This window comes from Haemorhous mexicanus, chromosome 15 (genome assembly GCF_027477595.1).
Source record: "Haemorhous mexicanus isolate bHaeMex1 chromosome 15, bHaeMex1.pri, whole genome shotgun sequence".
In the NCBI taxonomy this organism is placed as follows: domain Eukaryota; kingdom Metazoa; phylum Chordata; class Aves; order Passeriformes; family Fringillidae; genus Haemorhous; species Haemorhous mexicanus.
Window position 1 is genome coordinate 5,041,622 of NC_082355.1, and position 17,554 is coordinate 5,059,175.

The 17,554-nt window shown below is 43.4% G+C and overlaps 1 protein-coding gene across 6 annotated transcripts in view; it reads right to left on the minus strand.

Moving 5' to 3' along the window:
• Positions 1-17,554, minus strand: part of SGCD (sarcoglycan delta) — a 316,880-nt gene that overhangs the window by 189,603 nt on the left and 109,723 nt on the right. For all 6 annotated transcript variants that reach the window (XM_059859830.1, XM_059859823.1, XM_059859824.1 and 3 more), the window contains one exon: positions 16,554-16,739. The gene's annotated coding sequence lies outside the window, so the exon portion shown is untranslated. The remainder of the gene's footprint in view (positions 1-16,553; positions 16,740-17,554) is intronic.

Sequence of the window (17,554 nt, forward strand, 5' to 3'; positions counted from 1 at the left end):
TGCACCCAAGATGAACCCAAAATGGTCACAAAATGGACAACTGGTCACAGGGTCTCACACTTTTATAAGTTCTGGTCCATTAGCATATTGGAGTTAATTGTCCAATTACAGCTTTAGCCCATGAAGTCCCATCCTTCTTGTTTTTCTCTCTTCAGCCCAAGCTGTTTGTGCTCTTGGGCCTGAGATCATTTATCCTTGGTCCCCAGATAGAGCAGGAATTATTTTGTCACCCTGCTCTGTGCAGAGAGCTCACCATCCCCTAATATGAAGCTCAGACCCACACACGAAAGCAGCACAGGATCTGAAAAATATAAAAGCTAAAACCTGAGGCATCAGCACCATTTCAGCCACTTGGGGATATCTTCCTCCTTCCCTCTTTGGCAGTTTCAGTCTCAGCATGGCTTCCAAAAGGCTATGAGCTTTTTTCTTTTTTAGTAATTCATTTGCACAAACAGAAACACTTTGTACTACACACAAGAAAGCCTTCTGGAATAGGCCAGGCATCACCAACTTGTCATGGCTATGCTGTTTTTAGCTGCCTGATTGCTTTTCCCCCTTCAAAAATAAACAGAAATTATCTGGAGGAGAGAAGGAGATTTGTTTTCAAACTAAACCAATTTCTCCAAATCTCTGCCATCTGCAATCTCCCACTGCACCAGGGTAAGAGAGCAATGCTCAGGCTGTGCCCACCAGGCTCCAAAAGCTGGGTGGGTGCAGATCCAGGTGAAACACTGGGCTCTCTGCCCATCCCCTCATCTCCACCAGCCCTGGACCAGACTGTGAGACCCAAATCCTGCAAGAAAACCTGCCCTGAGCTCACCCCTGCCAGCAACACCCCCTCTATTTGACTAAATTCTCAGCCTTTTGAAGCTTTTCCCAAATTCTGAAGTGTTCACCTTCACAATCACTTTAGCCAGTGTAAAAATCTCATTTTAACTCTCGTAGGAGCCCAGAATAACAACTGAACCTAAAATGAAGCCATTGTCCCTCCTCATAGAGTAAAAAAGAGCTCAAGTGTAACAGTCCTGCTCAGCCCAGAGTGGTTCACTGGGCTTAGAACCACGTTGTGCCATGGTTGGGGCTGTCCATGGACATCTACCACCCTGGAACGGGGAGAGGTTGGATGTTAAACCCTTGAGTCTGCTTGAGAGAGGAGGTCAAGGAGAGATTAACAGAAAAGCTACAAAGGGAAATCAGCCACTAAACTCCTGCCAAAAGCCACAGGGAACTGGGTGATTAATGCTTTGAAAATCCTCCTTACCAATCAGGGGCTATTCTAAGGACCAAGATAGGTTCAAAACACCCACAATTAGAGGGAAACTTATATTCAGTTATTGGGGAAGCAGATTTGTACTTGCTGAAAGCTCAGAAAATTATCTAATTTTACTGTTCTTGTATTACTTCCTTTCTTTTCCTTGGAAAATGGGCCCGTTTTGAACAGCAGCAACTCATTGTTCCAGGATGGAGCAATATGAAAGAACATCACTGCTCCCATTTCACAGGGACCACAACAGGAGGCAGCGAGGGCTCTGAGGGCACCTTTCCTGCAGTGGGAGAGAGGATTACATCCTGGGAACACAGAGCCCCTGTTCCAGCCACAGCTAATAAATAATGCTCTTCCATATGTAGGCAGCAGGTACAGAATCCTGGCAGGAGTCCTGTTGTGGTAATGCCCAAGTGTGACAGGAAACCTGAACAATCATTTAACTCAGGATGTAGAAGCAACAGGTCCCCATTTCAGTGCAATATTCCAACAAGTTTGGTAAAAAAAACAGAGACTCCTTGAAAATAATTTTACCTTTCTCTAGAAAAAAAAAACAACAACAAAAAAAAAGACTTTTTGAAGTCTGTGCATGTGATGTGAGTTCATTTTTTTTAAGGGGTAACATGACAGCTGTACTGGAGATAATCAAGATACCCTGGGGCAATTATGTTTTAATGCTGTGACAGTGGGGATGTTTATCAGCCTCCTTGTTACAGGCACGTATTTCTTGGCAAAATCTTTGCTAATAAGGAACAAGGGGTATCATCATTTCTTTGGAGAATATTTTATGGGTTTTTTTTCTGTTGTTTGAAAGAACAGCACCCTATTCCATGTGAAGCAACTGTTACTGCAATTATAAGCGACTTTAGGTAGAGAAAAGGAAGTTTTGCAGACACTTCTGCCTTATACAAACTGAAGAACAAGCATGACAGCAGGCACTGCTACAGAAGGCACTCTGACTTCTCTGCCTGATGTTCTTTGATGTCTCCAGAGTGGCCCCTGCCTACCTCACATCTGCCAAATTACTAGTTTTCCCTAAATCCCTGGTAAGGGTGAGGGAGTGGCCCTGGTAAGATGGAGAATCTGAAACACAGAGAAGCCAGGAATTTATTCCCAGAAAATATGTTGCAGAAACAGATACTCAGTCTCAGATTGGTTTTTCCACTATGTTATTTTTTTCTGTTGGCACACTGCAACTTCCTGTGGGTTCACAAATATTTATGAGTGTGTCCTCCATGAAACTTGAACATTCAAGGTATGCTTGGAGCACATTCTTGTCCTTGGGCTGCTACAACATCAAGAATGCAATGGACTTTAGTACAGCATACCTGACCTGTGAGCTACTCCCTGAGCCTAAAAGCTCAACTAATAATTACTAAAGCCATTAAAAGAAGAAAGTACATAATGAAATGCACTTTCATGATACCTCAGAGCTGATCAGCAGAGGAAAGCTTTGGGCATTGTGGCAGCTCATGAGCACAGTACAGCTGAGGGCAGAACTGCCATCCATCCACTCCCTGCACACTTGTGCTCCTGCTGCCAAATGCACATGGTCCTGCACTGCTTCTCACACTTGTGCTTCTCCAGTTCCATGAGAACTACTTGAATCCTTGATCATTTCTCCTTGTGGTCTTGCAGAGGGAGAAACTGGAGGAACAGCATTCAGGGGTCAGTGGGATTGTGCCTGAGTGGTGTGCTGGGGAACAGGGAGGGGGGAGCACCCAGCCCTGCCACTGTACCCCCCCTCCTCCCCATCCCCTCCCAGCTGCATGAGTTCAAAATCAGCATTAGCAAGTCAGCATGGCAGAATACAAAGCAGAGCAGTAACAGCTTCAGCAAAAGTTCTACAGCACACAGCAAAGCACCAGAGGCACAGAATCCTACCAGCACACCTCACCTGCTCCAGGGGCCTGTGACTTCCAGATCCAAAGCCCCAACCAGCCCCAACGGCTTCCAGCTCTCTTCCTTTCTCCCTGAAGGGCTCCCACAGCAGCACAGGATCCAGCCAGTGCTGTTTTACATTCCATTTGTAAATTGACTACTCAAGGCAGAGGAGAATCAGCTTTCTGTAGCCACCAAAGGTGAAGTGATGCTCCATTTCCAGGTGTGCAGCCTCCTTCTCTTAAAGCTGCCCATGCCACACAAGCCTGCTCCTTCCCATGAAGGAGATTACACACTCCCACATCACAACCTGCACTGCCTCAACACAGCACCAGATTTCCTGCAAGGGATAAGGGGAGCAAAAGAAGGACCTCATGATGAAAGATTCATGTGTTCTCAGTCTTCCCTCCCAGTTGTGAGCTCAGACTTTGTGCCTGACACAGTCTGGCTTTATATGCAGGTCACTCAGTCATTCTTCTCACATGTACATCAGGTGCTGCTGGAAAATGTGGCCATTATCCATCAAGTCCTTAGCTTCAGTCAGCTTCCAGAGGAAGAGTAATAGATGCACTTGTGTTGTCACATCATTGTCCGAAATGTCAGGGTAAAAAGCCCTGAGCATTAACAACTCCCTAAGGAAATCAGTTCTTTAAAAAAAAAGTAGAATAGAGAGAAAAAAAGAAGGAGAGGGACAGAAGAAAAGTGCAGAGCTTCCCTTTTCATCAGTGATTACTTGCACAGGAAAGTGCCCTGACCTGCTGCATGCCAGCCAAGCACCCACTGTCATCTGACTTCCACTTAAGTTTACATTTTGTCTAGATAAAGCAACATGTGAACATGTTGCTTTTAATTCCCAGGATCCAGGAATGGTTTTCTCTTCGGACATCATACATTAAAAGAGACGTATCAGTTTGAAGGGTGAGAGTAATCTCGTCCCAGGGCACCTGCATTGAGATTCAAGCAGTGTGGAGAGGTGATAGTATCAGGCAGTGCACATCTTCACAGACAGTAAAGGGAAAGGGGGGAAAAACAGTAGAAAGATGAAATCAAAGATGACAAGAAGCAGTAGTCAAAGTTAGGAGGAAGAGGAGGTCAGGCACCCAAACTAATCAAGGTGACACAGTGATATTTTCCTGGTGTGGTCAATCTCTGTGATCTGCTTCTAAAGGATTTGCTGAAGTTAAGGGAGAACTACGCAAAGCTTCAAAGCTTTTAAAGGCAGGTAAAACACAGGCATGAACAAAGATATTTATTTGCTGAAATGCAAGGAAGAAAAGGGAAGTGAAATGAGAGGCAGAGCATACCCTGTCCTGAACAGTCTGAAGCTGAATTTTTTGACCTCTACTCACCAATTCCTAAAAAACCCCTGACCTGGGACTACAAACCCTGCAGAGGAGTTGCTGTCATTTCTGGGAAGCTTATGAAACTTATGGCACATATTTTTGCATTTGCAGCTGCAAGCACACAATATCAAAACCTCAAATGACAAAGATAAGGTGCAGTAAATCCAAGAGTGCTTTGCCCTGTTCTCCTTAAGTACCCCTTTTACACAACCCCTCATCACAGCACAGTCAATACAGCCAAGAAAGATGCTCATAAAAAAATGGGAAATTAAGCCAAAGTTAGACAAGACCACAGGAATCTGTCTCAGAGATAACAGCACCAGTTGTCACCTGCACCAGATACATCCCCCTTCCCTCCAGACTCCAAGAGGAGAGGCATGGCCACACTTTCAGCATTACATCCCACCTCCAGCTCCTTAATTGGGCTTGTGGATTACTAATAAGTAATTGATACACAGGAAATGAATGTGAAGCCACCACTGTGTGTGCTTCTGCATACAAATGCAGGCAGCTGAATGCACAGCAGCAGCAAACGCTGCAGTCCTGCCATTCCTATGGCATTTCCAGTAGGAACGTGCTTAAAATACCTCAGCACAAAGTGTTTCACTTTGTACAAATGATGCTGGTGTGATTGCTCAATGCCTTTTCAGTGAGGAAACTGCAGAGGGCTGAGGGGCTCAGATAAAACCCAAAGATAACATGTTATGCAGACACTGCTCTGGATGAACACCAGGACGAGAGAGACTTTAAGGGGAAACACAATAAGAAATCAAGATAAAGATTTATTTTGCAGCACACAAAGCCAAGTACACAGCTCTCCACGTATTCAGTCTTTAGGAACAATCTTCCTATTTTTTCCCTGGAAGCCAAAAAAAGTCCCCAAAATAACCTCAGTGCACAGCCTAAATTTGTACTTAATGGCAACTTTGTATCAAATTCCTCCACAGCGTAAGATGCAACGCTGTAAATAGGCTCATTTTGGTTATTTTATCAAATTGCCTTAACTTTCTCTCTGCAGCATCCTCCTGGGCTGGCAACAAGGAGACGTGCAGGAAATGTAAATCACTCCCCTTTTGATATGATAACTGTGGCAGTGAATTGCATCCCAGAAATCAGCTCAGGATTATAGCTGAGAACTGCTGAAAGCACTTGGCTGTGGCATGGTGCCAGCAGGGGAAACTTCAGCTGGCAGGTCAGTGTGACATGGGCTCAGGCCTCGGGAAAGAGGAGCAATATGCAACACCCAGCTACCTGGGCTGCACAAACCCCAAAGCCAGCAGCCTCAGGGTCCATCTAGAATTAAAAGATGCAGACAGGTGCTAAAAACAAGTGTGTATTTATGTATGCAAATACATGGGGGAGCTCAATTAAATATGAATAAGCACCTAGGAAAGCAACAGCCAGAGGCTGTAAGATAAAATCTACCTGCCAGACAAATACAGATGTGTGTATATATATATATATATATATATATATATATATATATATATATAAACAACCACACACCAAAAAAATTTAATTTCCTGCGCTGACCTATTTGTGGTTACAGAACATTATGACAATAATTATAATCATGTAGCTTTCATTTAAATAATGTTTTCAGTTTCAAAGATTCAGAGGATGCTGGAATGCAAATAAAGATAATCAGGACATGAAAATAATTGTTTTCCTAATGCCTTATTTTTCATGTGCAAATGCCACTGATAACAGCTCCCAGCATTAACCCTGGGCCAGAACCCCACGGAATTTGGTAGTGCACAAACACTGAAAGAAAAAGCTGTGTGAACCCTAAGGAATTTGCAGATCTAACAGCAAAGAGGCAGCAGATGGATATAGACAGAAATAATCAAGAGGTAGTAGTTAACAAGGCAGGAGTTGGTCTCAGCAAACCAAATCCCTGATTGCTGTGAGCCTTGTACAGGCACCACAACAAAGAGGAGTTTTGATCATTGATGCCCCACAAGACACGAAGCTCAGCACATCCTTCATCTGCACCGCTGGGCTCCATCTGTCGCCTCCACTCTGCCTGGCAATCCCTGCCTCCTCCTCCCACTGCACTCAGATTTTTCACAGAGAAGCTCCCTGGGCCAAGGACTGTCATGTACAACCTTGCTTCCCAGCACTGAGCATAGTAGGGCTCGGACTAGGGCCAGAGAGAGATAAAACCATTTAGGGACAAAATTAATGATAATTTTTACTAATAACTAGTCCAACAGAGTATGAGCAGGCATGCACACAAGCCTAAAGGCAAAACTCATGCACACAAGCTCCATGTGAAACAATGGAGAGATCTGAGCACCTTCTGAGGGCTCTCACTGAGTCCACACTCGTCCTGCTCTCAGTATGAACTGTGCAGGGGAGAGGAAGAGCAGCTGGCACACCATCATCGTGTGAAACTGACACACACCATCAGGAAATGCATGTACCACACCCAATCTCAGCTGGAATCTCCAGAGGCACCACACTACATATCACAGTAATCAGAACTAGCCCAGTGGACCAATAACTGGCTGGTTATGACAAACAAGTGCCACAAAAATATTTAAAATGTTCTCAAGCAGTTCTTTGTAACAGAGATAAGGTCTGCAGGATACAGCATTCATGCCAAAAGTTTTTATTTCAGCACGTTTGACTCAGTGACCTGCTTATTACCACACCTTTCAGACTAACTTTAAGGCATTGAAATTTTTCATTTGTGTAACCACGCCTGTCTTTCATGACACAAGACCATTCCACATGGCTTTCAGGTTCCTAAATTTAATGCTTAAAAGTCATGAGGTGGGAAAATAAAAGCTCTACAGCACCAATCCATCCCTTCCTCATGCCCAGCCAGACCTGCAATGCAGGGAAGTGCTGCTCTTCCAGCTTCCACTTCCACAATGTCCTCCAAGGGTTAAACAGCAGACACATATTTTTACTATGTTGTGTCTGTTTATTGCACATTCTTTTTTCCTCCTTGGGATCTCCCAAAAGCACCAAACAAGAAATACTGTTTACAGTCCGAGTTCAGGGAGCCGTCACTCTGCACAGTTAGGTGTGTTCCACAGCTCTAAATTACATTATGTTTTCAGTAAGACACAGTGAAATGCAGGGCAGGAAGGCAGCTCCTACATAAAGACATGTTCAACAGGGCATCAGCTTCCACTTCCATGCTTTAATGTCCAACACGACCCGTTTTCCTCTACAATTCAAACCTCAAAAGTGGGAAAGAAATGGCATGTAAATGGACCTTGCTTGCACTTTAAATCACTGTTAGCAAATCTTAATGTCTCTAAGTCTGGCCATTTAAAATCAGGCCTATTTAACTTGCAAAGGTAGGTCAGGTTTTATTGATCACCCCGAATGCTCTCTTAAAAAAATGAGAGCAGTGAGATACACAGCTCACTTGATGAAGGCTCACTGGAAAAATATCTGATAATATTTACAGCCTTCAAGTTATGCTGCTGTAAATGTGATTTCCATATGCACCAGAATGCAGATTACAGGCTTGCCAGTTCACACTTCAAAAGGAAAATAAAAGCTCTGCCACAGAGGAGGTGGATTCCTCTTTGCATTGACTGAAAGCACAACTATAAACTTCTAGAATACAGGCACAGCAGCCCAAGCCCATTAAGTTCTCAGTCATCATTCCTCAGTCTCTCTTCAGTGCAGTATTTTGTGCCTGGATCTCCTACTCAGAGTCCATGCTATGCCCTGAATTTTGAACAAACAACAAAACAAACAAAAGAGTTTTGTTACAAACAACTGATGACATTTTTCCAGCTGGTATAAAGTGGGTTGTTGTTACTTATATTATGGCATCACCTAGAGGTGCTCATAATTAACCAGAGTTCCTTCTTCTACACCTCTCAGAGAAGGACCAGAGGAGAAGCAAGTTTTAATAAAGAAGTGCAGCATTTTCCACCCACACGGACAAGCTCAGATCAGACACACTGCAAGGTCTAGATAGCTCTACATGAAGTTTGTTGCTTCCCTGCTTGGGCTATTTGTGAAGGATTTCACTCATGAACCCCCATTGAGAGAAATGAAAAGTATTTCTCCATGCAAAACTTAACATGATTTTCACTTTTTTATTTTTCATGCTATGCTAAAAAAAACCCACAATGGGTTTCTAACTGAAACCTGATATACCATCCTATTGCAACTATTAAATTATCATTTTTGTGGCGTGAGAGAGATTCTAAATGCACTTACAGACAAATAAAAAACCACTGCAGTTAATATACAAGGACAGAGGATTTCCAGGGTTACTTCTACCGCAGACTTGTGCAACTCAGACAAGTTCCTTAATCAACCTTTCCTCCTCCACCTAATGAACACACGAGCTGCAGAAATGGATCACTGCCTAGGACATGCTCTGGAGCTACACTGTCAAATAGAAGACCTAAATAGGATAAATCCCCATCAACGACTTGAGGCAATTATCAAATGTTTATTAGCCTCCAAAGTGAAGGCTAATAAACCTGCTTATTTTAGCAGATAAAGTCAAATTACCTTGACTGAAGTTGGTAAGTGTTCCAAGATTAACAGCTCTGGCCTCATATGCTTTTGGTTATTGGTGATGAAGTGTCAGCTCAAAAAAACTGAAAGATACTTCCTAGTTATTTAGGCAATGTGAAAATTGGGCAGTTATTTTCCAGGAAACATGGCCTGCCTGACAGGTTTTAAATAAAGAAAAGTGATATTATTACAATTATCATTAGAAGAAGATGTCCCTCATCAAAATGTGTCTGGATTTTAATTGACAAGGTCCAGGTTAATTCTGTGAAAATGCCAATGAAAGCAAAGCCTGTGGCTCAAACTAATTGTCAGCACTGAGCAACCTCCACCTCTAACCCACCACAGATTTATCACTCTCTGCAGACTGTACTCATGACAAGAAACGTTTGAATTAATCATTAACAACTAGAAATTCCTCCCAGACAGAAAGCAAGCAGAGTGCAGGGCTGCCCACCCCCCTGTGCTCCTGAGCCAAGGACAGGTACCAACAAGCCTTCCTAAGGAGAAAGACCTTTTTTTGTTGTTGCTGTTTTGCCCCCTTTTAAGAGCATTCCAAGGGGAAACTTGCAGTGATCCTCTGTGTTTTGGTGTCACCCCTGGGGGCATCACAACAGTGCAGAGAAGGACTCACAATCTCCCTACTTCAGTCACAAACTCGAGGACACTTTGGGAGGTGTTACCCCACAGTGCCAGTCAAGCACCACCTCTCCCACCCAATCTAACTCATAAGATGCAAAAGGGTTTGTAGAAAACGTCTTGAAGTATCCTTATTATATTTATATTTCCTCTTCCTCTTTATTACATCTATATTTCCAGCATGCTGGTGCAGACCCACCAGAAAATGACTGGGCAGAAAGAGAGAAGCTGACAACCTCCAATACCTGACAGAGGCACAAGGACTTCCAAGGAAATGGCACAGTCCTAACCCTCATGGTGCTTTTTCATTCAGAATGCTTTGATTTCAGCCTCTCCATCCACATGGGTGATGGCATCACAGCACAGCTCGAGTGCACATCAATTTGAGGGTTGCTCAAACCCAAGTCTTTATACAACATCTAACACAAAACTGAAGTGTTCCTTCTCACACAGCATTGAGATGGGAAAGCAGAGCAGCACTGGGAAGAAAGGAAGAGGGGAATCTCCACAAAGGTCAGGGATCACTTCCAGAGGTGGACAAAAAGGCATCTGGCCACTTATGTCGAAGGCACCGAGCTTGTCTGGAGAGGTACAAATGGAACCACCTTACCCCAACTAACAGAGAGAGAGAAAAAAAATAAAAAAGGTAAAAAAAATTCTCCCTGTTTTTTCCTGGACAGCCAGGAGTAAAAAACAGATGGTGTTTGGTGCTGTGAAGGAATAAGACACAACTTTGTTTAGAGGAGGCCAGTGCTGTGGGGTCTCTGCTGGCCCCTTCCCAGTAACTGGAAGGCAAAGACTGAGGGGGTGTCAGCCATAAACAGAAATGCTGCTCACTTCATTGTCCCTTTTACCCCAGAGGTGAAAGGCTCCTTCCATTCACCTACAGCAACCCTGCCTTTTTGGTTCTGCTGTTATCTACATATTCACCACAAAACTGGGAGCTGGAAAGTTCCCATTAAACGATGCCAACAAGAACTCTCCATTCACAGCTAACGCTTGGCTGCACACATTCCCTCTTATTTCCAAACATTTTCAGTATGTTTTAGCTTCCCTTCATTAGACATTCACAATTATTTGCAGCACATCTAAACCTGTGCAATGGGTTTGTGCTTCCAAATACAGTCCCCTGGCTGCAAAAAATCAGCATGACAGCACTAGAAAGAAAGTAGAATTTATGTCAATCAGGAGGCAGAGCTCTGGAAGAGGAAGAGGCTCACGCCATCGTGATTTGAGTCAGTGACTTCCACCAGGCAGCAATTTGGCCCTTTACAAAATCCTTGGTATTTCTTAGAGATCACCCCTCAGTTAACCATTAAATCAGTCAGCAACTGTGGCAATGAATTTTGTAATAAAAATGTACAAAGTGGAGACTTCTGGTACTGAAAACCTAAGCAGCCAAAAGGGTTTTTCTGGTCTGAAGAAACACTGTTATAGAGAGAAGTATCTCTGTAACACCTCACACCTGTTACTGCTGTGGCTTTGCAAGGCTGTTTCCATCACACCCTTCAATACCCTTTGAACTAAACAAAGGCTTCATTGAGGACAGTTACACCAAGTGCTCCTTTCTTTAGCTCAGCCCCAAATAGCCACTTAAAATTGTCAGGGCTTTCCAAAACCCTCTCTCTTTCAGACTCCATATATCCTAAAGGGCTCCCTAGGGAAGGGCATCTCTGGCACTCAGACTGGGCTGTGCTGGCTCTGCAGTGCTCAGCTCAAGGTAGTGGGAGCCAGTCTTCAATGATGAGACCAGAACAGCTCCTGAACTGCCCATGGTGCTGGGGCTTCCAGCAAATGCCTCTGTGATCATTAAGACAGGGTGTTCCAGGGACAGAGCTGCTCCTTTGGGTAATCGCATTCCCAGGGCTGCCTGGTTCCTGTCAAACTCCCCCCCTTCCATGGACAGTGTTTGAGGATCATTATGAAGTAAGTATGTCATCCTGAAGGATGAAAATATAAAAAGCTAAAGTTTCTCTAAACCTGAATGTTACCAGGACACCTCTACACTGGAACACAAAAATGTTGCTCCCTGCCTGCAGAGGGGACATGGGTGACTTCCCCACCACACACACAAATCTTTACCAACTTGGATGCACAATTAAGCTAAACATTCCTGCAACAAAAGGTAAAAAATTACTCCTTGGGTGGTGTCCCAGCTGAAAGCAGGGCAGTAAAGGCTCCAGAGCATCCTGAATGATCAGTCCCAAAAGAGACATTCTCCACCAAGCTTTGTTCTGGCAGCATTCCCACTATGTGAAGGAAATGCACAGCTGGATGTAAAGCTTGCAATGCACAACTGCCTTAACTACATGGCAGGTGGATGGCAGTTCATAATTAATTTTCCACATCAGCTGTTGGCTGCCCTCCTCTTCCTCTCTGCTAGGCTGCAAACTGTCAGTGGATACTTATCCAGAAAGCAAGCCTGCCACAGAGAAAAAAGCATGATTGTTATTAGCTAGTATTTTACAGGGCATGCTAGCCGAAAATCAGAGGCAAATGAGCCTGGGCAGAGTGACAGCAGCACCAGTGCAAAGGCAGCCCTGCCACAAGCTGCTTGTCCTCTGAGAGATACAAAACTAAAGGGAATAGAAAAGCAGGATGAAGAGAGCAAAACAGACAGGAGAAGGCTGCAAGGAGACAGAGAAAATCTGTTCTCAGACCAAGGTTTTCAAGGTTTTGAGCCAGCTAATTTCAAAACACCGGCAGCCCAAAGAAACACAGGTCCTTTTCTACCTTGGCTGGACTTTGCCTAAAACACAGCCCAAGGGCTGCCAAGCAGCAGCTCTGCAGAGGACAAGGGGCTCCAAACTGCTTTGTCTTCTGAGAGAAAGAATGTGTGCTGCACTCAGAGCCAGCTTCTCCCTCTCCTCAGTCTCCAGGTCTCTGCACGACTGGAGTGCAGAGTTACTACAAGGAGGCTGCTGCTCCTCAGGGGGGAAAGGTCTCCAGAAGAAAACAAACCCCAACTTCATCACGCTCTCTGAAGCACCACTACAAACATCAGGGGGCAGAAGGCAGAGGCACAAGCTGCCAGCCCAGGAGCAAGGCCATTTGAATGACTTCAGACAGACCCACTGACTTCTCAGTGCTTCAGGAGAACAGGTAAAGGACTATTACATTTCTGTTCTGTGATTGCTATCTTAAGGATCTCATGTTCGTATTGGAGTTTCTTATTTTCTTTCAGAAATTCAACTTGGTTCTGCCGCTGCTATCACCTCTTTAATTCATTTTACAACAAGATATTTGTTATCAGAAATTGTGCTTTGATATGTGTCAGGTTGATGGATTCAATAAAAGCCCTGTGAGGAGAAGCTGAGTGAATGGGGCTGCAGAAGTGGCGTCATCAAGGGAATTGATACCTTAACAGCCAGTCTGCTGATCTTGCAACAAAAAAATGCAAATATAATCGCTGTTTTATATCCTCACCCTGCAAAACAGTCCAGAGGAACATTAGAAAACATTTGCATAAATGTTACTCATGCAAACAAGCTCAGCCTGCTCACTGATAAAAAAAACATGTAAAACACAATCCTGCGTGCTGTCCTCTTGTCCTGTTTGGTGTGCAAATTCAATCCAGGGGAATAAAGGCTTTAATCAAAATACAGCTTTTAATTTGATTTTGGGAATTCAAGCAGCAATCTCGTGATATTCCAACCAAATTTTTCCCACAATAATGTTGGAGGACAATTTTACTGACAAATGTTCAGACACAGCCACCTGCACCCCTCAGCAAAGACACTGAAAAGTTGCATTAGGGTCTCACTGTGAGAGGCAAACCCACAAGCATATAAAATCAGAGGGTTGTTTCCTGATTTAATAAATGAAATCATGTAAGAAACAAGAAAAATTTGAAGAAAGAATTAGTAAGTTTTTATCAGACCATATAATACAATGAATGAAAGAGGGAGACCTGCCCACTACTCTGCTGCAGGTCAAGCAGGGCTTGAAGTCTCTGCTTCACCTGATCAGAGCATCACAGCTGCAACACCACCCCTGCACTGGCCTGGAGCACAAAGAGAATTTTTTTAACTGGAACTGATTTACAGAACATCTGGAAAAGGTAAAAAAATGTGATGTTGAGATTCAACTTTTAGAAAAGAGAAATAATATTACCAGTCTAAACAAAGCAAAGGGAAAAATTCCATAGCAATTAATCTGAAAAAGGTGAATTACACTGAGGATTTATGTTCATGTAATGAAGACAATTAATTGCTATGAGAGCCATAAAACACATTAAATGAACAGGTTTTTCCCAATTCTACTTGCAAGATAAAATTTATTAACTATGTTTAATGGCTACTTAAAAATTTCTCTTACATATTTATTAAATGTGCCTTTTTCAGCCAAACAGAGCATTTTACTAACCAGATTCTACTACTCTAAAAATGAGCAATTTTAAAAAAAAAAAACCTACTTCTCTGCACATTATCTGCAGATCCATTTAAACTAATTCCTCATACAATAAGATTACCATCAGCACAATTTCACAAGTGTTGCTAAAAGGGAATCTGCTCATCTCACGTGAGCAAACACCCTGCTGCAAAGATGAATTCAGCTCACATTACCTGAACAGATGTTTCAGTTTTCAGTAGAGAAAGGGAGGGAAACCTTAAGTCCTGATGTCATTAAATGTCACTGTAATCACTTAATTAAAACCCTCTCTACCTGGGAGAGCAGGACACATGGAAGAAACTGGATTAGGTGGGAGCAGTGACCTTAGAAAGATCCATAACTGAATCTTGTGCTCAGCCAGGGCTGTGTGCCTCCAGCTGCAGCTTGTGCACTAAGACTGCCTGAAAATCAGGGACAGATGTTTGCCACTTAAAAGTGACCTAGAAGTGACTCTGTTTCTTATTCACCATTTACAAAATGGGGATAAGTAGCACTTCTGTCTTACAAGGGTGTTGTGAGAACAGATAAAGTTGATGGCAGCCAAGCACTCAGGTATTCACAAGTCCCCAAGATGAAGAGAATCAATAAGGAAAGGCCTCATCTACTCAAGTAAGCAACAACAGTTTGGCCAAATCTTTACAGCTTAGCACAACCTTCTCAAAGTGCAGTGTTCTTCTTAAAGATGAAGTTTCCGTAGGTGTGAGATTTAAATAAGAACCAAGTTCTAAATCTGATTGTAATGAAGTAAAATGTTAAAGTATAATCCAAGTCCAACCTAGAGTTTAATGCCTTAACAATAATTTCACACAAATCATTTATATAGACCTAGAGTGAGACTTGGATTGGCTCAGGAATGACAGGAGAACTCACTTCCTGCCCCTCTATCCAAGGCAGGAGCAGCACTGCAGTCACACCAACAACCAACATCTCTGGAGCAGATCCTCACACACCCCGGGACACCCTGGGTACCCAGCAAAACTCACATCCTCATTGCAAGGAAGATTTACATATTTCAACTCGGAAATCTCAAACCCAAACAAGGAATAAACAAAACTGCTGTGATTTCTACATTCTAACAGTGCCAAATTTTTCTCTGCGAGAGTCAAGAAGCTCTGCTGATTACGAAATACCTCTCCTACAACCTTCCCTTTTAAGTGTTATAATCACAAGAGCAGTAGCTTGGAAATAAACAGAAGTGAAGAGGATAATAAAGGCAGGAGAAATGTCTAACAAGCTCTCCTTCCAGAAACCAGAGCAGGCAGACAAGCAGAGCTGTGCTGTGCTGTAATGATGGGAACCTTGCCCTGGCAACCGTGTTGTTTGCTTGAAATTCCTGTACAAATTAACAGCACATGCTGTGGTTGGAACAGACCTTTCTTGACCCTCAACATTTAAAAGTTAAGCACCCAATTTAAGCTGTTCCAACCAACTTTTCCCTGCAATTGCCAGACACTGGCAGAGCTCTGCTGGAGCATAAGAGTTAGAGCCAAAATTTCCAGAGCTAACATGACAAGTGCAACCAGATCAAAAGCAGGAGAAGTAATGTACACTCACCTGCATTGTGATTTATTTTAGAGGCTTTTAAGAAAGTCTTGACTTCTTTTCCCTGCTCCTCCACTGACACCAAGCACAGGTGTTATATTGCTGCTGTACTTTTCTCAACAAGATTATAGTGCTGGTTCAGTCATATGAAGGAAGTCAATACCCATGTGCTAAATGAAAAAGGATAATATCATCTGATAACACTCTACTGAGATCTTGGAACCATTGCTTTAAATCTGTTTTTTTGGTTCTGGCTTTTTTGACTCAGAAAACTTTGCCTTCACAGAAATAACTCGACCTAGGTAAAAGAAGCCATAGAGACTGAATTACCCTAAAATCTCATCTAGCACAATCTTCATTAACAATACATCCTGGCCTTCAGTTTCATTTTAGAAAATGGTTGCATATTGCCTTGCTACAGCTCCAGCACAGCCAGGGCAACATTTGTGTGAGTATGAGAACACTCACACAGACAAAAATTTTAAGTGCTACACACCAAAGGGGGAATACTATTATACAGGAAATTGGTAGTGGTATTTCTATCCTTCGCACACAGTGAGAATATACAAAGCACAAAGGAAAGCACAGGGCTGAATTACAAATGGGCTACTTCATCTCCTTTTGTTTTCCTCATCTCTGACCCTCAGAATTACAGTCATTAGCAAAACACAACAAGTGGGATTTTCAAAACACAGATTCCTACCACTAAGTATCCATCACCAGCAGCAACACACAACCATCAGCGAGCATTTCGAGCATTTCGTTCAATAAAGAACTTCACATGAGCAGACACCCCCTCAAGCCCAAGACAATAAAAACACTTCACTCCTGGTGAACCCTTTCTAAATTCAGGGAAAGCAAAGCTTATTTACAGACACAGTATGAGCATGGCATGAATACAGCAATAAACTCAAAGGCTGCTAATGCTCTGCTTTCCCCACATGTAGATATTCAGAAAAGAGCAAAAATACAAGAGCAGGGGAAGAAATACATACCTTACCAAACCTGACTGTTGGACACGACTCGTTTCAGAGCAACATTGGGGTGAAGGTAAGTTCCTCAGGCGACCACCAACCACAATTCCTGTCCGAGCTCCCCAGAGACTCCAGCTCTCCCTTGCCCGTGTCCCTGAGGAAGATGCAGTGTCCTCCAGTATTTCAGAGCCTCAGCTGCAGAGGATGCTGCTCAGAAAAGGAAAGAGAAGAAGGTGTGGCATTAAATTCTAGGGTCAGTTGTTTGGCAGATTCAGAGCAGAACACAAGACAACATTGGATAGGAATGAAATGTCAAGGCAGGACAGAGAGTCTGTGACAATCCATCATATGTGGCACCTTCAGAGGGCAATCATTGAATTCAAGAAATGTGGTGCAAAGCTATTCTTGCTTTACAGTACTTTTATAGTGTCCCTAGACCAGGAAATGAATGACAGCCTGGCTGCTTTTTATTCCAGTCCAATATTGTAACACAAAAGAAAGAAATGCACTTCTCCATAGGGAATATTTTAATTCATTATGGCATTTCTGAAGAATAACAGGACTTTCATATTAAAAGCAGAGACATCACCTCAGTCTAAATACTCTGCACAATAAAATGGCTCTTACTCAAGAAATTCAAAGCTTGGGAGCTCACAGCAGATGGGAAGTCGTGACTGCCAGCCCAACACGCTGCAGTTCCCAAAGTTCTACCTCCAACGCAATTGTCAGAGACTAGGAGATGTCCTGGGGTTTTCTGGGAGCTGGGGGCTCAGCAACACCACATTTTCTAGCCCACTGTCACTACTAGTGGTGCTCAGAGCTTCCAAGAGGTCAGACCTGAGCACTGAGCAGGGCTGTGGGGACTCACTGTAGACACCAGGTGGGAGACAGCGATGGAGGCCACCAGCAGCAGCAGTAGCACTACCAGCAAGCAGAAACCTCAGAGCAGCACTGAGTGCAAATGCTCATCCCTAAGCCCTGGCAGATGGGAAACATCAAAGGACCATCCTTCTCCCACCCAG